Below are 21,712 nucleotides of genomic sequence, written 5' to 3' on the forward strand. Positions count from 1 at the left end.
TAGAACAGACAACGAACTAGTCTAGTCCATATATTTATTTAAAATATTTATACTCCACCCCTCCAGTACTTGGGGCAGCTACTTGGGGCAGCTCACAACAGTAAAATCGATACAATGTAAAATAAACTAACAAAATTAATCAAATTAAGTAAAAGTTGAGCATGTAAAAATATAGACCATTGGTTTGACTCTGGATAAAGCAGTTCCTTATAAAATGAAAGTTTTACATTTTGTAGAGGATGCTTAGGCTCAGGGTCTGGTGAGTTTCTAAGGGGGAGTTTAAAAAAAAGACTATTCACCTCAAAGAGTTCACTCACTACGAATTGCTCTGGGGTATAATAAACCCAGTTTTTTCATGGCTGAAAAATCAGAGGGTGTCATCAGATCCTACTTCATAATGTATAAATAACAAGTCAAAATACATCAGTTTTTTCCTTAAACATAATTAGCACTGATCAGCACAAGTACTTTAATTTGAAAATCATTTTTTTTTATGCTCAACTTGGCAATAACAGCATGAGATAGGTCATGCTTATTCCCACTTTACAGATAGAGATCTGAGACTGACAGTGAGTTGCAGAAGGCTGCACAATAAGTCTAAAGCAAAGATGGTCCAAGTTTTCCAGATCCAATCTGAATGCTTTGTCCACTGGGCCACACTTGCTGTCAGCAAATGTGTTTATGTAGTACCATCACTTTGGATTTGTTTTCTCATACTTTGTAGAGAACATGTCCCTGTCCCAATGGGCTTAACAATGCATACATCAACACAAGGGAGACAACAGAAGAATGGAAGGGAAATAGAAGCAGCGGTAAGGAGGGGAAGAGTGTGTGATTAGTCTTTGCTTAGTTATATTAGAGAAAATAATGAATGAATAAAGAATAAATACTCAGATTCGCTCCAATCCAGTGTTCTGTTCCATGTGTCTTGCCCATGGAATATGTGCACACAGAGCTTTTCCATCAACAAATTATTCCTACAGATTTCAGTGGAAAAAGCTACCCCCATGCCTTTTTATTTATGAGCACAGATCTCTACCTGCCACAAGTGAAATGAGCGGAATGATGCAGCCACCACAGGAAGGAGATTTGTGTGTACACTGCACTGCACTCAGGTTCTGGATTCAGGTGGCTGAGAATGTATCAAGGAATTGAAAATCCAGAGCATGTCCCCTTTTAAAATGTCCACTGATCCCAATTTTATTATATTGTAACTGCACATTGCCCATTTGCAGTTAAAATCATAAAATCTGTAAAATGTCACCCCTAGAAGTGCTGTGGTTCAGCCGTGTGGGCTGTTCCGTGGGTCTTGATGCATTCTTTGTTGCCAGTGTTATATTCCTAGTATTACTTTATTTGGAATGTGCATATAGGAGGTTGGTTCTCTTGTCCTTCTGCACATTTCCATGATTTATACAAATACTTTTGTAGCTATATTGTATTTTATTTTTATCTTTCACATTTTATTGGCACCAAACTACTCGTGCATTTACAGTGCTCCCATGCGTATTTACCTATTTATTCCAGGATTATTTATTGAAAGCTATCTCATGCTCAGTTACTTTCCCACTTTCTTCTGCTTTAAACATTAAACAGACGCTGTGTATTTTCAAATCATTTCAACCCAATGAGTGAATTCTCGCTTTTTGCTGTGTCAGGGGTTTCGTTCTCTGGCATGTTTGCTTCTCTCCATGCAATCATCATAAACAAACTACAAACAGAAACAAACATGAAAGTAAACATTTCAGCTACTTGCAATAAGCGAATAAACACTTCTTGATAAGATGGATGCATTAGGAAAGTGTCGAAACATGATTTGGGTGTCCAAATCACAGCATGATCCCTTTAAAACCACGATCCCTTTAAAACCACAGCCCCTATAACACGGAGGGGAGCAGGTCCATACCTGCTCCTCCTCCATGTGCTGCCACTTCCGTTATCCCAGCACTCGCCGCTCAGCTATGATCGCATGCCGGCAAGGAATCTTCCAGGTGCCCCCATGTAACACCGGCACACAAATGGCCGCTGTGTATGCGTGGAGGCCGTGTGTGTGCCAGCATCGTGCAGGGGCAGCTGGGAGATGCCCCGCCGGCATGCGATCATAGCTGGAGGGAGAACAATTTGTTATGGAGTGGGTAACAAATAAATTGATTTCCACCTCTTAATATTGCTTATCACTTCCAGAGGACAATATGTATGATATACTATACCAGGTCTGTACAACAAAAGGCCCAGGGGCCAGATTCAGCACACAGGGACTACTTTACTGCCTGCCCACCCCCCAGGTATCCTGCAGCAACAAAGGAGCTGTAAACTGCCTTATAGTGCCATCCTATACCCCTGCTAACTTGGCAAAGAGGCACCTTTGAATGTGGTGATGCTCTTTATTTAGCAGGGGGAGAGTAACTGGCCGTGTCCACCCCCAGCACAGTACCTCCAGTGACTGTTGCTGGTGTCTATCTTATGTTTCTTTTTAGATTGTGAGCCCTTTGGGGACAGGGGTCCATCTTATTTATTTATTATTTCTCTGTGTAAACCGCCCTGAGCCATTTTTGGAAGGGTGGTATAGAAATTGAACAAATGAATGAATAATAATAAATCCTTTCTCCAGAAATATGCTCCATGGTGTGCCCAGTGAGGCTTACTCCCATGTAAGCATGCCTAGCTTTGCAGCCTGAAAGCAACAACAATTTAGGGAGAGGAGAGGACTTGGCATTTGTTTGGGGCTGGCATGCACTTTAGGGGCCCCACTGATTGAGCAGGGACAGGACCTATTCTCTGGCTACTATCCTAGGTTAAAACTATGGGTCCATTGCAGTGTTCCCTCTAACAGGGATTCCCAGATGTCATTGACTGCAACTCCCATAATCTCTAGCCAAAGACCACTGAAGCTGGGGATGCTGGGAGTTGTAGTCAACAACATTTGGGAATTCCTGTTAGAGGGAACAGTGGTCCATTGACAGGAGGAATAGATCCACCAGTAACTAATAATATTTTTAATTTTAATGTAATAATGTACTAAAAATATGACCTCAGCCGCTGCACACCAAGTTGTGGATGGTTCTGGCCCACCAGGGCATTTGAGTTGTGCAGCCCTGTACTATACACATATTTCTCTTCCATACATTTCTCTCTACATTCACTGAATTTGGGTGAGGTGTGTAAGTATGCATGGTTAGTCATGTCCCCCACACCAACACTCTCTCTCATCATGTCCCTGGGTGTTGCCACATTCAGTGCTTGTTTTGAACCTAGTGGCAGTTTCTCCCTGTGATTGGGAACCTGATCATGGAGAGGAACTCTGTCCGTACTCAGCATTTGCCTCTGCAGCCTAGTGCTGAACCCTGGGCTGTCCTGGGAGTGTGGTAGGGAGTGTGTTAGTAGTTAAGGGCTGGGCTGGTCAAACAAGCTCCTATTGCCACCCCACCCCCCATTCAGTGAAAATGTGGAGAAGTATGAATAGGGCTACTATGAGGCCTTTAATTATCATCCATCTTCACTTGATATGAGAAACTGAGCATGAGGAAATAGGACTTCCTTAAGGCCATCCAAAGTGCTTACGACTCAGCCAGGGTCAAGGCTGCAAAACACCACCACCCCAAGCATTTGAGGCATTCCCACCTTATTTTAATGAACTCTCCCAAGTGTTACCTTTTCATCTCCCCTCAAAGTGTTTTTCCACTCCAACTGTTAAACACTGTATTTCTATTCCCATCTTTAAAAGTGCTTTTTCCGTGGTCCCCCTCCCTAATTTTTCTCTCCCCACAAAAGTGTCTTTCCTACCCACACAAAAAATTAAGTGAGGAGTTGCTCCTGATGCTTTTCTTCTCTCTGCAACCCTGGCAAGTGTTTGTGGTAGTTCTATGCCTCTAAGGGGGAACATCTGGGATTTTGTGAAATGTGGGGAAGGGTTTGACCCAAGTTTAATGTTCTGGCACTCCCCAGGGTATGCACTGCACCTCATTCAAGCCTTGGCTAAGTTTGTTTATTTACTGGGTATGATGTGTTTGCTGGGTATGATGTATAAAATACCTTTTTATTTACTGGGTATGATGTGTTATTTACAACACATCATACCCACAGCATGGAAAGTTCAAGAGTAGAATAATTAAAGACTAACTGGGACAGAAGCAGCTCAAGTTTGGATGATACTATGGTCAGCCTATTCTAAACATGTGGGGGAGGAGCACGAGTAATAATAAATAATAATAAAATAACAACAACTTTATTTGTTAGCTGCCCCATAACAAATTGTTCTCTTGGCAGCTCACAACACAGCATTAAAACATCAAGTAAAAACACATAACACATGAAATCACAACACAGCAAAAGAAAGAAAGACAAAGACAGAAAGACAGGACGACAGAAAGAAAGCAAAGAAAACAAAAGAAAAGAAAACAAGGGGGGAACATACAACACAAAACCATTTAAAAACTTTTTTTTAAGTCAGTTTTAAAAATCAAATTTAAAAATCAAAATTTAAAAGGCCTGAGTAAATAACAAGGTTTTTACCTGGCATCTAAAAGAACAAAGTGATGAAGCCAGGCAAACCTCACTGGTGAGGCTATTCCATAAATGGGGTGCAAACACTGAAAAGGCCCTCTCCTTAGTACCTACCCACCTCAACTCGTTTGGCAGGGGCACTCAGAACACAGCCTCCGAAGAAGATCTTAAGGTCAAGTTGGGACATATGGGGCAAGGTGCTCTCTCAGGTAACCCAGTAACAAGCCATTTAGAGCTTTAAAGGTTAAAACCAGCACTTTGAATTGGGCCCGGAAATGGACTGGGAAGGAGCCAGTGCAGCTGATGAATCACTGAAATATCTCCCACCACTGGTTCACAGGTGCCTAACTGTGCAGGGGTGTGTGTCTCGGGGGGAAAGAAAGATTGTGCCATCAAGTCAGTGTTCAGACCACAGAGCCATCTGGTTTGCTAAGTACAAGAGGTGTTTACTGTTGCCATCTCCCGCGCAGTGAGAGATGATGACTTTCAGCACCTTCCTATATCACTGCTGTCCGATATAGGAGTTTCCCATATTCTGGGAAACACACCAGCGAGGATTTGGACCAACAGCCTCCTGCTCTCTAGGCGGGTTGCTTCCCTGCTGTGCCATTAGGTCTGAACCACCTCTCAATTTACAGTTTTTATACCACTTTCAAGTACTATTAAAACCATGCTTTTTCAGATAATCCTCCCCAAGGCAATCACCTAGGGTGCAACACACAAAGTGGCACTGTGTGAATGACAATTTTTACTGCTAAGTGTTATATTTTGTAAACTTATTTTTAATATCAGAAAATTCCTTCCTCTGTGGCATGAATCTTGTGATGTTTGAAGTTGCAGGCATTCAAATGAAGGCTCAAAACCTTTCAATGGATAATATTACAAGCAAATTTGGTGATGTGTGGTGGGGGAAGGAGGGGTTACCCAAATCACCACATCCCATTACAATAGGTGGACAGATATAACTACAGTTCAAAACAAGAATTCCACCCTCCTTTCAACAATAACCCACTAATTCTTCAGCCTGAAATGTTATATATAGTGCTGGTTCACATAACCACTCAAAAGTAAGATTCCTGGGATTCCTGGGGAGCGTGTGCTTCCCATAGGTCTGTTGTCTCAACCCGCCAACCTCCAGTTCCCATGCCAGTTCCCGACTTCTGCCTGACTTCTGCCTGAGATTCTTCACCCAACTTCAAATGTTGGTGACAAACTGGGTGGAGAATCTTGGGCTGAAGTCGAGAACCAATGTGGGGACCAGTTTTGAGAGGTAAAACGGTGTCCTTCGTATTTTCATTGGGGGGTGTAATTTCCAAACTTTGACTAGGGCACACAAATGCCTTATCCCAGCTCTTCCCCCATGTGATTAGAGAGTGGTGGTGCTGGGTGTGGGCGGGGGGGGGGGGGGAGATGTGAGTGCACCAATAGGCCCTCCCCGTGCATTTAAATGAGCTGGTTGGAATGACACCTGGGCCAGCTCAATCTGGGTTATCTAGTCCCATAGATGGCACCCTAACTCTTCTCTGTCTAAAGCATCCCTGGCAAACAAACCTTGGAGCTATTTACAGAAGAAGACTTATGAGCCAAACACACCAATTCTCCTAAGGCTCCTGTCAGCACAAATGCTTTGGGGATTGGTGCCTAAATCTCATTCAAATTCAAGTTAGCACTTTCAGCAATGCTCCCCTTAATATTTCTGAAGGGTTCTTTGGGGAAATATAGCTATTTGAAACTAAAACTAAAGGTTTCATCTTACTTTATGATACCAATATTTCTCATCAGCAGTCACCACAGAGTGACAATATTTTATTGTTCACAGGGCACTGTTCCTGAAATGTGACTTTCTCTGTACAAATCTCCAAAGGCCCAAATGTCTAAAACTGTATATTTGTTGGGTGGGTAGAAAGAAAGTCTTTCTCTCTTTGAATTTATGGATATGCTCTTCTTTCAAAACATACTTAATGGCCATCTAAGGACTAATCTTAAAATGTGTTTATGTATGTGCAGATATCACCTGCTTCAAAAGGACTGGCAACTATTTTGGAGATTGCAGAAATGTACATAATTTAAATACCTAATCCTCCAGGCTGTATCTACTGCCTTAAATATGCACAATATTCCACACAAGAGCACTCAGGCTATACTGTCAGGGTGCTTAACAGCTTTCCAAAAGATAATTCCTCATCTCTTGAATTATTAATTCTTAAATCATCATCAATCATCATCATCATCATCATCATCATCATCATCATCATCATCATCATCCTACATTTTGCGGCGATACCTATAACAACAACAATATTTATAACAAAATCCTGGCATCTCAGATCCTTGGGAAGGACTCAATGTCTGGATAAAACAAACCAGTCAATAACACCTGTTTGACTGTGCAAACAAGAAATAATAATAAACATTTTTATCCTGTCCTTTCCCAAAAGATCTTAGAGTGGCATTTGAATTTCACAACAACCTTGCAAGGTAGACTACCCAGTCAATTTGGCATCAGAGTGGGGATTTGAACTTGCTACTTCCAAGTCACACTACACTATACTGGTTCTTTCTCATACAGTGATAACAGAAAAACGTTTCCAACCTGGACTAACTTCTGGTTTTGGCTGGTTCTGCCTCAGATGTATTCGCATTTAGGGGACAGCACTCTGTCTTGTTAGAGCTAAAATGATTTTGTCACCTCCCCTCCCACAGCCAGAACACCAGCCTCTAATCACATGGAGGCAGAGCTGGGATAAGGCATTTGTGTGCCCTAGTCAAAGTTTGGAAATTATACCCCCAATGAAAATACAAAGGACACTATTTTACCTCTCAAAACTGGTCCCCACATTGGTTCCCATCTTCATCCCCACCAACATTTGAAGCTGGGTGAAGAATCTCAGCCAGGAAACTTAACCTCAGTCAAACTAATGGAGCCATTCCCATTGAATTTAATGGGGCTTGCTCCCAGGTAAGTGAGTATAGAATTGCCGCTCACTCTTCACTCCCTGTCCCTGTCCTTACCCTATCTACTTGTGCTCCACTCTAACCACTACACCACATTGGGTGTACTAGTACTGAAAGAGTAACAATAATGAGTCCAATTGTTATTATGAGTCTTTCTCTCAAGCACTTCAGCCATGATGTGAGTAGGAGCCAGTGTGCCAAAAGCATTTCTCACAGTTACTACATGCTGAAGTGAGTAGACAAGTATGCTAAGACTTGAACCAGTCTGGGGGAAGTTAATGTGGTAGAGCTCAATCTGACTGGAATGATTAACAGCATTCTAAAGCCCCACTGATTTTAATAAGTTTCAAGCAGGTATTTTTGTTTGTTTTTGACTGAGTTTCTTGAACTTCTACTCTGGCTCAAGGCACATCCACATACCTTTAAATGAGAGGATTGCATTTTCTGTTCCAGCACTGCCACTACCCACATGTGGGAAAACCCACTCTCCATATAAGATTTTGGTGGGCGGGGGGGGGGAGGGGCGGAAGTAAAGTGGCAAAACCCTCCCTAGAGATGCTGAGCAGACCTAGGCCTCTAGAGGCGTGTGACTAAGGCAGACCCAAAATGAAGAGTAGCACACTTCACCAACAAGGGTTTGTTATCACATTAAAAAGAAAAAGGTATGCAATAAGAACAATTGTCTTTTCATAGAGCAGATTGTAAGAGAGAGAAGTTTTCATTAACCAGGCAATTCAGATTCAATGAATCAGGAGGCTTATAGGTGGGAGTCAGGTGTCAGTCTGGAAAAAGAAAATAAACCTCGCATTGGTGAGCACCTGCAAAGCCTGGGGTCTGTTTGGACAAGCAGCCAGCTTCTGAGCCTACTCAAATATAGAAAACCCTGAGGTTCATTTCTGTGGCAGCACAAATGTTACTCCTTGCACTAATACCTTGCCTGACTCAACTGCAGAGCAAACAGATGAGGGACAGGTGTGAAGCACAATGCACATTAATTATTATTATCCTCAAAAATATTTATATACTGCTTTTCCACACAAAAAAGTTGTCAAAATAGTTTATATAGCAAAAGATAAGAGGAAATTGTTCCCTGTCCCCAAAGGACTCAAAATCTTTTTTTTAAATTCCTAAAGAAGACACCAGCAACAGCAATTAGGAGGCACATTATGTTGAGCTGATTAGGGAAAGTTTCTAACCTCCTAGCTAAACACTTTCTAGGTGCCTCTTTGCCCGGTTAGCAAAGAACAGTAGGCTAGATAGTGTAGATCAGATGCACACCTGAGAGTGTTGCATGCACATCAGTCCTCTGAATTTGCATTAGCGCAGGTACAGTTTTAGGGCCAATTGTCCTGGCCATTCTGTGAATATCCATTCTGCATTAGCAACTGTTTTAAAGGTTTTTCCTCATTGGTTTTGTAGAGTCTCAGCTGCTCATTTCTGTCCCTTATTTCGGTCTGGCCTCTTAGAGAGCAAGAAGGACTTTGATAAATGATGGCTATCCCTTAAAAACTGATTTTCAGATTGAATTATTTCAATAGTGTGTGTGTGTGTGAGAGAGAGAGAGAGAGAGAATGAATGAATATTTTTCCCTAATTTTTTTCACGGGCAAATTTCTTCACATGGAAATCAACATGCTTTCTATCCCATGCTGTTATTGAATACATATTGGTGGTAATTTATTTTTCACAACTCTTGACATTTTCATAAACATTTCCCCACAACTTAATATTTACACATACTGTTTTGCTTATTGAAGTCTCATTTCAAATACAGTTTCAAACATACAATAATACCTGAAAGACTTATCTTGATTTTTGAATGACCCATCTGTTCTTTTTTTTTTTTTTTTTAAACCCATACTCTCTTTCTGATGCCGATAACTGGCAAACTTGAAGAAAGAAAACAAACATTTGAAGTAAAAAGTTAAAACATACCATTGCTGGTAACACAGGCATAGTTCAAATGCTAGTCAGACAAATAATTCACATGAATTCAAATATGTCCCAATGCAATGAGTGGATCACCCCAGACAGAGATTTAATGAAGTTCTCTGGACACAATTCAGGGATCGTTAGGTTCACCTAATTTCCACTGAATTCAGTGCAACTTAGGCTGCAATTTCATGCATACTTACTTGAGAGTAAGCTCACTTGAACTCAGTGGGACCAACTCCCAAGTACAGTAATCATACATAGAATTGGACTATTCAGAGCTCCTGATCCCAGTCACTTGACTATTCAATGCCCTTGCTAACTGAGCAAAGAGAAACCTTTTTAACGTGGTGATTTTCTTTATTTAGCAGGGGAAGAGCAACTGGCCCCATCCAGCCCCAGCACAGAATCCCTCCAAACCACTCTGGGAACTTTTGTTGAAAAGTGGTATATAAATATTCATCATATTTGTATTTGTATGCCTAACTTTCTCTGAATCTTCAATTGTTCCTACAGACTTTCACATAATCACTTCCTGATTATTTGATACTAGTATTTTTAAGCCCGTTATAACAACGGGCGCTAGCTTCCCCCCCCCTTTAAGCATTCTTCCTTTCTATTGGTCCCCCCCCGTCTCTCTTCCTTTCCTTCCTTTTCTTGTTCTCCTTTTCCCTCTCTCTGTCTCTCCTCCCTCATTCCTTGTTTTGTCTTTCGCTGTCTGTCTGTCTGTCTCCTTCTCTCTCTCTCTTTCTCTCTGTCTTTGTTTTCCTCCACCCTTTTCTAATTTACCCTTCCCTCTCTCTTGGTTTCCCCCCCCCCTCTCCCCTCTCCCTTGTTCCGTCTGCCAGAGGCGCTTGTCTTTGGAAGTGGGAGCCCCCTGGGGCCAGCGAGCCACTGATCTCCTGCTGATGAGTTCTCTAGGCAAACCGCTTGGGGGGGGACTCCTGTGGAAAAGCGGCCTCTACAGGTTTGCTCTCCAGCCGGCCGCCGCTGGTCCCGCCAACCCCGCTCTAGCCGCCGCTGCCTGCAGGCCAGGAGCAGCGAGGAGCGGCGGCAGGGAGGGCGCGGCGACGGCTGCTCCTCCGTCCTCCTTCCCGAAGGACCCACGTGGAAGGTCCGTGGAAGGCAGCCACCGGCCAGAGCCCGCGAGCAGCGCTCAGCAGACCCGTGCCTGGCAGCAGCGAGCGCCGGCAAGGCAAGCCGCAGGCAGGGGCTGCCTGTTCTGCTCTGGGGCGCGCAGCAGCGGGCAAGCAAGGTAGGAGCGGCGGCCTACTCCGTCCTCCCCTCCAGCCACTGGGACCTCCTTCCACCGGGCTCTCCCCTCCCCAGCAAGGGAGAGCGCAGCGCAGTGCCCCCTCCCTTCCCCATCCCCCCAGGGATGAGGACACCAGCAGTTGTCCCTTGGGGGCGCAGCACAGCCTTTCCTTTCCCCCGCCGCCTCTTCCCCAGCTTCATGGCGCCCACTTCTGGCCTTTCCGCGGCCGGGCGAAGCAACCAAGATGGCTGCCTGGTGCCTGTGTCCGTTTCTGACTCGGTCGTTCTGCGCATGCGCTCTGCGCATGCTTAGAACGGCCGAGGGAGGCACGGACACACGCTTGGTTGTCCACGGACAGACACCAAGCCTTTTATTAGAGAGGATGTGGTTTACTTGCGCCAGCATGGTGTAGTGGTTAGAGTGCTGGACTAGGACTGGGGAGACCTGAGTTCAAATCCCCATTCAGCCATGAAACTAGCTGGGTGACTTCTCTCAGTCACTTCTCTCTCAGCCTAACCTACTTCACAGGGTCGTTGTGAAAGAGAAACTCAAGTATGTAGTACACCACTCTGGGCTTCTTGGAGGAAGAGCGGGATATAAATGTAATAATAATAATAATAAAAATAATAATAATAATAATAATAATAATAAGTTTCTTGAAGGAATTTATTCCATGAGATCTGAAGCACAGAATTTGGATTAACAATACAGCTGGAGTGGAGAATTGCATATATACGTAACAGAGAAGATAAAAAGCCTTGTGGTTTTAATGATGGTTTTGGAGGTTAAATACTAGGCATGATTATTTGTCCTCTAGACTTAATATTATTCTGCTAAAAATGCAAAGTTTTCATCCCTTCCAAAGTGTTGAAATAGAAGTAACCAGTACATTCAATAACATCTTATATGAAGTCAAATGCAAAGGTTTTAAGGCCTTCAGTATTTAATCCAAGGACAGATGAGACATTTAAATTTTAGTAGCACTCAGTTATGTACCTGACATAGAAAAATGGCTGCAATTCTTTTTATCAGATCAGAGAATACGCATTAAATGACAAAATATTAGGCTATAGATCCACGAAGACTATAAGTTCTGAAGCAGCTTCTTTAAATTTGTTTCTTTTTTAGGGGACAGAAGGGTATTGTATGATGTTGCCAGTTATTTGAGGCATGGGGATTTCCCCCCTCTAAATATCACTGCCAGATACTTTATCCATCTGTCCATTTTCATATTTATTGTTTTCCCAATCACTTTATTCATCCATCTGTTCATCTGTGTAAACCCATTTTTTAAAATTTTAATTTTTATTTATAGACTGACCTTAATAAACTCTCCTCAAGTACCGTGTGTTTATCACTGTCATGGATGAAAACATTATTAATGACAGGCGAGTCGAACAGGGAAGATGACTACCCTTTAAATTCCTTTTCAGCTGACTGGGCTGGAGCAACTCAGCTGGTTAGAGGTGGCGCCGATCGATAAGGTCAAAGTTCAGTCACTGTTCCCATCACTTCTATCATCCCCATCATTGCCAGCTAACGATGCCTGCAGGTGGAGCGTTGCAGCTCTCTACATTTATGAATTGCCTAGCTTCATATTGAAGTCTCATCAGCCCTGCAGGACTTACAAATACATATATACGCATGTGCACAAGCGGGCACACATACCACATATTGCTATAGATACTTATTTTAAGATTTGTACAAGTAAAGACATAGAGGTCAAGAAAAATGTATTATATTGCAGTGGGAGGGAGTGTGCTAGTGACTTGAACAGCACAAATAGGACCTTTGGAAAAAGTATGAGAAAACTCTGACTGCAACATTCAGTGAAACCGAGTAGGATTTATTTACATTCCCTATAGAATCAGCCGATGATGCTCAAATAGGGTCGCCTCCTTTGGCTTCCAGACATCAGCCTCCAAAAACCAACACCACCACTACGAGCATTTTTCATATCCTTAGTCTTCCCCTGATAGATAGGAGGACACAGTGGGCAGGAAGCCAGGAGTTCAACTGTGGCTGGGATGGAGGAGGAACGATGGAAAGTAAAGAGACTGTACAGAACATACTTACTTCTCTCTTAAGGTCTGACATGTGGATCAGTAGCAAAGAGGAGCTGTGTGAGTTCTGTGGTAAGACAGTGATAGAGTGGTGGTGAGGAGGAGATAATGTCTTGCACTGGAAACAATGTTCTTTTCCAGCCTTCTCCCTAGGGGCTGGCCTTCCATGGGGCAGAGTGAAGCAGTGACCTCAGGCTTGGGTGTGAGGAGGCGTGCAGGGGGTGGCAAACATTGCCCCTTCTGCCAACATGGGCGCACACACACGCACACACACACACACACACACACACACACACACAGAGATTTTATTTATTTTTGTGTTTGTACACTGCCCCAAACTTCCATCTCTGGGTGGTTTACAGAAACATAAACCATTAAAAAAAAAACAAAAAACAAACAAACCTTAAAACAATTTTAAGCCACAGTCAAATAAAAAAGCTTGGGTGGATATGTGTGTCTTTAGAGACTTTTAGAAAGTTGTCAGAGATGCCAGTCTGTGTCGACAATACTGAGCGAGATGGACCTATGGTCTGACTCAGTGTATGGCGGCTTCCTATGTTCCTATGGGGAGGCTCTTATTTCAGCAGGGAGTGCATTCCAGAGTCCCAGGGTGGCACTGCAGAAGGCCCATCCCTTAAGCTATTCTCATGAGCAGCAGAAACTGGGCTAAGGGAGCCCAGCCTGGTTTCTGCTGCTTGTGTGCACCAATGGGAGCTGCGCGGCTGCTGGCAGCGGCTTGGTGGCAAGCCTGCTTATGGAGCCTGCCACTTAACCTGGGTTTGGGGTGTGAGCGTGCCCCCCAAATGGGTTACCGGATTGTCTGCCGTGGCTGCTTGGAGCTGTGGCGGACACACTCGGGGAGGGGGGAATCCCAGAAATGCACCTTGCACTTGCACGGTGCATTACTGGGGCTCCAGGGAAGGGGGCACCCACACAGCAGCACTTCCCTTCACCTGGCCCCTGGAGCTGCCGGGCGAGGCGTGGGCAGATGGCAGGAGAGCTGCCGCACATCTGCACTGCCAATCCGCCCTGACTGTGATTGTCTGTGGGAAGGCAAGCGCTTTCGGGCTTCCTCCCCATAAAAGAGGGTAGCCTTCTTACGCGATCGTGAGAACAGCTTCTCTGTAGAGAGGAGAGCTGGTGTTGTGGTAGCAAGCATGACATTAGCTAAGCAGGGTCTGCCCTGGTTGCATATGAAAGGGAGACTAGAAGTGTGAGCACTGAAAGGTGGGATCCATCCCTTAGGAGATGGAGCCGCTCTGGGAAGAGCAGGTTTCAAGTTCCCTCCCTGGCTTCTCCAAGATAGGGCTGAGAGAGATTCCGGTCTGCAACCTTGGAGAAGCCACTGCCAGTCTGTGAAGACAATACTGAGCTAGATAGACCAATGGTCTGACTCAGTTATGGCAGCTTCCTATGTTCCTATGTGTAGCCACCAGATGAGACGGTGACAACTGCAGATGAACCTCTCTGGATGATCTCAATGGGCGTTAGAGATTGAAGCTCAGCGCGAGATTATAGTGAAGAGGACGTTCTCTTAAATACCTTGGGCCCAAGATGTTGTAGGGCTTTATAGGTTATAACCAACACCTTGCATGCTGCCTAGAAACTCATTGGTAGCAAGTGTAGTTCTTTTAATAGTGGAGTCATATGGTCTCTTTGAGATGACCCAGAGACCAACGTGGCTGCCACATTCTGTACCAACTGCAGTTTCCGTACTATCTACAAAGGCAGCCCCACAGAGAGTGCATTGTAGTAGTCAAGTCTGGAGGTTACAAACATATGCACTACTGTTCTGAGGTCGTTTGTCTCAAGAAATGTATGCAGCTGACATATTAGCCAAAGCTGATAGAAAGCACCTCTGGCCACTGCCTCAACCTGAGACATGAGGGAGAGATTTGGATCCAGAAGCACTCCCAGACTGCGTACCTATTCTTCCTAGGCAAGCGTGACCCCATCCAGAACTGGCAGGTCAAAATTGTCTCCTGAGTTCCAACCCTGAACAATATGTACTTCCATCTTATCTGGATTCAGTCTCAGCTTGTTACCTCTCATCCAGCCCATCACTGCCTCCAGGCAGACATTTATGGAGGTGATGCCTTCACCTGATGATGTTCACATGCAGAAATAGGTTTGGGTGTCATCAGCATATTGATAACACCTTACACCAAATTCCCTGATGATCTCTCCCAGTGGTTTTGTATAGATGTTAAACAAAATTGGAGACAGTATGATGCCCTGAGGGATACCATTTAAAGAGCAACAGTCTCCAAGCGATACCATCTGGAATCTGCCCGAGAGGTAGGAGCAGAACTACCGCAAAGCAGTGCCTCCCACCCCCAACCCCTTCAGAAGCTCCAGAAGGATACTATGGTTGATATTTATTTATCATATTTCTATACCACCTGCTATGTACATCTCTATGCAGTGTACAAAATTTAAAATATTTAAAAGTTACAATTTAAAATATTTTAAAAGACAATAGAATAAAATAGTAGCTGATGTATCGGCTGAAGCTGATAAAAAGCGCTCCTGGCCACTGCCTCAGCCTGAGAAACCAGGGAGAGCTTTGGGTCCAGGAGCACTCCCAAGCTATGTACCTGATCTTTCAGGGGGAGTGTAACCCCAACCAGAACTGGCAGATCTAAACCATCTCTCAGGTCCTGTCCCCCTACAGTCAGTATCTCCATCTTATTTGGATTCAACTTCAGTTTGTTATCCCTCATCCGGCCCATTACTGCCTCCAGGCAGGCATTTAGGGAAGCTATGCCATTTCCTGATGAGGTCGGCATGGAGAAGTGGATCTGGGTGTCATCAGCATACTGATAACACTCTGCACCAAATCTCCTGATGATCTCTCCCAGCAGTTTCATGTAGATGTTAAAGAGCATTGGAGACAGTATGGAGCCTTGTGGAACTCCACAGTTTAGTTTTCGCTTTGCAGAACAGTCTCCAAGTGACACCATCTGGGATTTGCCAGAGAGGTAGGAGCGGAACCACTTTAAAACAGTGCCACCCAATCCCACCTCCCTTAGACAGTCCAGAAGGATACCATGGTTCATGGTATAGTATTGAAAGCCGCCAAGAGGTCCAAAAGGACCAACATAGTCACACTCCCACTGTCAATTCCTTATTGGAGAACATCCATCAGGCCGACCAAGGCAGCCTCCACCACATAGCCCACCTAAAAACACTGCCTGGAGCTGGGAGGCCACCACCCTCTCAATTAACTTGCCCAACCATAGAAAGGCCTATAGTTGCTTAACTCTGAGGGATCCAATGCAGACTTCTTCAGAAGAGGTCAAATGATTGCTTCCTTAAGACAGGAAGGCATCCTACCCTCCCTCAGAGAACTATGTATAATATCTACCAGGCCTTCTACAACAACACCCCTGCCAGATAATATAAGCCATGTTGGACAAGGGTCAAGAGAACAGGTGTTAGGCCACACCGTTCCAAGCAGCTCGTCCACATCCTCAGGATTCACAAGCTGAAACTAATCCAGCTTAACCCCATTAGAGGAGTTGCCCGACACCTACGCATCAGTCACTGCAGTAATTGTGGGGTCTGAGTCTAAGTCAGCCCCCAAATACAAGAGATTGTATCCCCAAAGATGGGGGTGGTTTCATAGTGTCCCTTGCCTTCGGCAATAAATGTCTTGTGCCATCTCTGCTTTTTGTATTTCCAGCTCCCCCTGTGCTACTGGCTTTCTGTCTTCTATATTTATGGGCTCCATGTCCTCCCCCTCTACAGAGGAATGAAAATTCTTGATTGTGCCTCTAGGTTTTAATAACCACTTAAAAAAATTAAAAAATAAGCAGTGCCTTGTCACAGTTTCTCACACTATACTCCTTAAATGTTTTAATTTGACAGTATATTTTTCTCTCTGATTGGAGAGGAGAGCTGGCCTTGTGGTAGAAAGCATGACTTGTCCCTTAGCTAAGCAGGGTCCACCCTGGTTGCATATGAATGGGAGACTTGATGTGTGAGCACTGGAAGATATTCCCCTCAGGGGATGGAGCCACTCTGGGAAGAGCAGAAGTTCCCTCCCTGGCATCTCCAAGATAGAGCTGAGAGAGATTCCTGCCTGCAACCTTGGAGAAGCCGCTGCCAGTCTGTGAAGGCAATACTGAGCAAGATAGACCAATGGTCTGATTCAGTATATGGCAGCTTCCTATGTTCCTAAGTTGCCTTGATCAGTTGAAAAACTCCAGTTTTTCAATTATTTACAATTATTTACATTTAATTACTTGCGACTCTAAGCATGTTTACTCAAACCCCACAAAACTCAATGGGGCTTACTCCTAAGAAAATGTGCCCAACATTTCAGCTTCAGTCATGAAACTCACCACAAGACATGCAAAAATTTAAGACATGCCTACTGAGGCAGACTACTATATCAAAATAATGGTGATTTTGTCCATTTAGTGCCCATTGTGGAGAATACACGTCATACAGCTTTTGCTAACAGGCAAAGCCACCTCTGCATTTTTTCAGACAGAAGCTTTCTCTCCCAATCTTCAAATGAATGCTCAGTTGTGACAACCATGGACATTATTGTTCAACAGAAACAAATTGAGTTCCTGTGAGACACTGATATCCAATAGATGACAGTGCTCTGAGATTAAGGCTTCAGAGTCAAATGTGGCACTTAAAAAGTGTAACTAAGCTATAGGGACAAGAGGGGCTGGTCTTTGTCCTGAGGTAGAGTGTGAAGAGGGGCAACAGTGACCTCTTGCCCAAGGTTTCATATGAACCCAGTTTAGGTAACTTGAAAAAGGAATAAAACTCTCAGAGGGCAGGCCTATCAACATCTAATTGCCATAACAACTAAACCGGACCTCCAAGTCCAGAGGTACTTTACCTCTGAATACCAGATGCTGGAGAACAACCACTGGGGGAAGCTATTATTGCCTTTAGGTGCTTCTTCCCAGTAAAAATTTCTACTAAATGGTCCTTTGATCTAATCCAGCAATGCAGTTCCCTCTGTTCCCAAAGGAAAGCAGACAAGCTTGGGGGAAAGAACAGACTGGTTTGAGCCATGTTTCCCCATTTTGACATGAATCATGTCACTTGATACACAATGCTGAAGACCTCTTTCCCCCGCCCCCGCACAGAGGTGTCCAAGTAGTGCTGCATGACCATGAGATCTGGATGAGCCAAGTGATAGCGGAAGGTTAAGAGAAGAGGAAAAATACACCTCTCTAACCCATCAGCGACCTTCTTCCCCAGTTACATTTTCCTCATCCCTCCAGGCTCTCAAGTGGAGGTGAGAACACAAAGATGAGGCCCACATGGCAGTGGCAGGGGAGGCATCAGGGAAGGGAGAGAAAGGGAAAATCTCCCTTAAGCAGTTTGCTTGCTTCCCACCTTTTGAGCATCTGGATGTAGAGACCAAGCAGCTCCACGCTGTCTGGATTTAAAATTGGCAAGTGGCAATGCTATCCACCAGGGCTGGATTATGACAAGCTGAGGCCCTAAGCAACGTCATGCTTAAAAGTATTCATAGCATTACAGGACAGGACAGAAGTCCTGCCCCAGCGCATCACTCACCGTCCCCTCACTGCTCTGCTCATGATTACAGCAGCATTCATCTGAAGAGGCAAACGCTGCCTGTAACCATGATAGCAGGCATTGGTCTAACTGGGCCTTGGGCTAATAAAATTTTGATATAATGTACAGTTATTTCTGCACAGATTTATAAACTTAATAGAATAAATAATTGTGTAGCTGTGTGAGTATACTTTGTCATCAGAATGATAATGTCTGCTTTGGAGTCTTTTCCACCTTTTCTCCTCTATTTATCAACCAATGATGCAAGACTTGAAACCAAGTCATTTTTTTTGGTCTCATTTTTTTTGGCCTCATAATGTGAGGCCCTAAACTGTACCTTACTTAGTTTGTGCGTAAATCCAGCATTGCTATCTACAAACCAGTTAAATCTGGAAAATGTCAAAAGAGTAAAATGTGTTAGGCTGTGATAAAAGAGATCCTGAGATGTAGGTGTTCAGAAGAACCTTATGGTACAACTTTCTTGGGACTGTACCACTTAAGAAACTTCAGATGCCTCTGGCAACAAAACAAAACAGCAGACATTATCAAGTATGTACTGTAACTTTCCCACCAGCGTTCTGAAATGATAAAGTTCCAGGGGAGCTGTTGTACTGCATGATCCTTTTGAATGTGCACCAGCTTTTACATGCAAATAAATGTGTTTAGGAGTAAGAAGTCACATCCCAATCCTATCATCTAATTCTCTGTCTCTGGAATATGTGGACTCAGTCAGAAGGGTAATTCCCGCAGCCCTATGCTGGAACTGATGGAATGCGCTGCAGTTGGTCCTTACCACAACCCAGGTGTTGGCACAGTAGTTGTCTTCATTGCTGCTATAGCCAGTGATTGGTCCTATCCTTACAAGGCACAACTGTGCCATGCAAGGGGCTTTCTGTGGCTCTGATAAGGGAATGGTCCATTTGTGTAGTACACTGTGGACCTCTGGGTGCAAACTTTCATAGCTGCACACTTGTTATAGACATACCTACTAAGCAAGGAAAAACAGTTTCTCAGCAAGCAGTTCATAGCCAGTTCAATAGGAGTGAGATGTCAATCAGCTAATCCATATGTTATAGGAGGGTTGCCCCTTCTCTGTGGTTCTCCCACACCACTCAGGTACCATCTGAAGATGATGCCCCAAATGGAATGGGTAAATCAGACACTGGATCTACATTCTCATGGGGGCTGGCAGTACTAGTGTGGTTCCATCTGATTCCATCTACCCACCCCGCAGAAATGTAATATTTAGTGGCAAGCCGTGAGTATCATGGGAAGCAGCCACAGGCAAGCAGCAATCACACTATTCAAGCAACCTCACCATTCGTATCCACCCAGATAGAAGACAATTCTGAATTTAAGATGACCCCCTTAAAAACAGGAAGATGACTCTGAATTTAAGATGACTTCCTGATTTCTAACATCAGATAACTTGGGGGAAAATTTAGTCTTGGATTTAGGTAAATAATACAGTATTCTTTTCATTGCTTATTACTATTTTAATTGTAAACTACTCTGGCCTTGCTGGAGGGCAGCTAAAAATAAATAGAGCATCTCATCAGGGCCTATTCACAGCTGCTCCCAAATGCATCCATAAACAGGTGAAACAGCCAGTTTTGATACAGCAAAGACCACAGTCAAGTGGAAGAATCTGCAATGCTTAAAGTATTTGGCAATCTACCAAGTGCTAGTGCAGATACTGTTCTGCAGTGGCAAAGGTCTGTCCTGACACTGCAGCTCATCCTTCTAGGTCAAGGTCACCCTAGATGCCTTTGCATATGATCAGAGCATGCCCCAATCCAGGCACTTCCTCGACACAAAATTGAAGACATCATGAGGATTCCAAACCTCTTCACTACCACCCAAGACCTATGACCTTTAACCTGTGTGTAGTCTAGAACAGGGGTTCTCAACCTTGGGTTCTCAGATGTTCTTGGACTTCAGCTCCCATAATCCCCAACCAAAGGCCACTGGGGCTGGGATTATGGGATCTGAAGTCCAATAACATCTGGGAACCCAACGTTGAGAATCTGTGGTCTAGAACATGTGTGTGTGTAGTCTAGGGGCTCTCATGTCCCACTCACCTGGTGGACTGATTGTATGAGCCCTGGAGGTCACCAGCCTGTCAGTCAAGACAGGGGTTCACTTCCTATTAACCCCATAGAGGGAGGGGAGGCTGGTCACTACACACCCTTCCTTAAATTTGAGACAGGTGGCTGGAAAGAGGAGTTGACAGCTCCTGTCTCAAAGGGATGGGAACACAAAACTTAACTTCTTAACTTAACTGTCTCTACATACAAAGCAGTAATAAACAATGACACGTCAAAGTAATATTTGGAGTCTCTTGTCATGTTGCCTCCATCTTCCTCAAGGGTCCCTTAGGTTCTGGTGGAGTTTTCAAAGTATCCCTGTCACTATCTTCTTCTTGTTGTATTGAGCCCCATGTAGCCAGTGGTTCTCCCACTCTGACCGCTTCCTGTTAAGGACCACACCTGTATGAAGAGCCTGGTCTGGGCCCCAATGGCATCATCCCTGCCCCAATGCGCCTCTCAAAAGCATCAATGGTCAGGTTGACAGTTCTTTTAAAGTCTGGGGCCTGGAGGATGGGTTGTTTTTTTTGTTTTTTGTTTAAACTGAAGACTGTTTTTAACACCTAGTGGCACAGTCCACTAGAGTCAGTATATATTGTTCTCCCTTAGGGGTCTTCGGTTGGATAGGGCCCAGGATATTGATTGCCACTCTCTGAACTGGGGTGCCCCTGCGAGACAAGGGTTGTAAAGGTGCCCACCCTTTGTCTGGCTATTCCCCACCTTCTGGGGGGGGGGGGATCACAGGACTTACTGTACTCTGTCACATCCTGGCCAAATCCAGTCCAGTAAAAGTTTTGTCTTACTTTTCCCTTTGTTCTCCCCACTCCAGTATGTCCATTTGGGTGGTCACGAGCCAACTTTAAGATGTGCATGTGGTAGTTCTAGGCACTGCAAGTTGCCTCTGGGGTTTGCACCTCTCCCTGTGATTTTTAGGGAGATACTCATGATACAGCAACCCATTCTGGACGACAATCCAGGATCTCAGCGTGTTGCTGAGATCCAGGATCTCAGCGTGCAGTTGCACCAAACTTGGGTCTCCCTCCGGCTCTCTCCAAAACTCCTTGGCCATGCTGCTGGTGGCTGCTCCTCGCATCTCTGCCGGCTCTGCCTTCTCCTCCACAGCGCCTCCCTCCTGCTCACTTGCCTGCCACAGGTGCTCTGGGATGGAGCATAGCTGGACATCTCGCTCACTGAGCCTCTCAGCACTTGGGCTGGAGTCTGGTCCCTCCCCACCAATGGTGCTGCCTGCAGATGCACCCCCAAGTTGAAGAAGTGGTGCTGACTGGGACTAGGTACCTTGGGTCAGCCTCTCCCATTCCACAGTCACTGGATCTTTCTCTCTTGGACTGACCGTCTCCCAAACATGGT

The 21,712-nt window shown here is 44.5% G+C and overlaps 1 long non-coding RNA gene across 2 annotated transcripts in view; it reads right to left on the bottom strand.

Moving 5' to 3' along the window:
- The window catches only part of LOC128349038 (uncharacterized), a 34,215-nt gene that overhangs the window by 7,599 nt on the left and 4,904 nt on the right, over positions 1-21,712 (bottom strand). For both annotated transcript variants that reach the window (XR_008318512.1, XR_008318511.1), the window contains exons 2-3: positions 9,252-9,346; positions 1,515-1,711 (exon numbers count right to left, since the gene is read on the bottom strand). This is a non-coding gene — a long non-coding RNA (uncharacterized LOC128349038). The remainder of the gene's footprint in view (positions 1-1,514; positions 1,712-9,251; positions 9,347-21,712) is intronic.

Source organism: Hemicordylus capensis, chromosome 3, assembly GCF_027244095.1.
Source record: "Hemicordylus capensis ecotype Gifberg chromosome 3, rHemCap1.1.pri, whole genome shotgun sequence".
Taxonomy (NCBI): Eukaryota; Metazoa; Chordata; class Lepidosauria; order Squamata; family Cordylidae; genus Hemicordylus; species Hemicordylus capensis.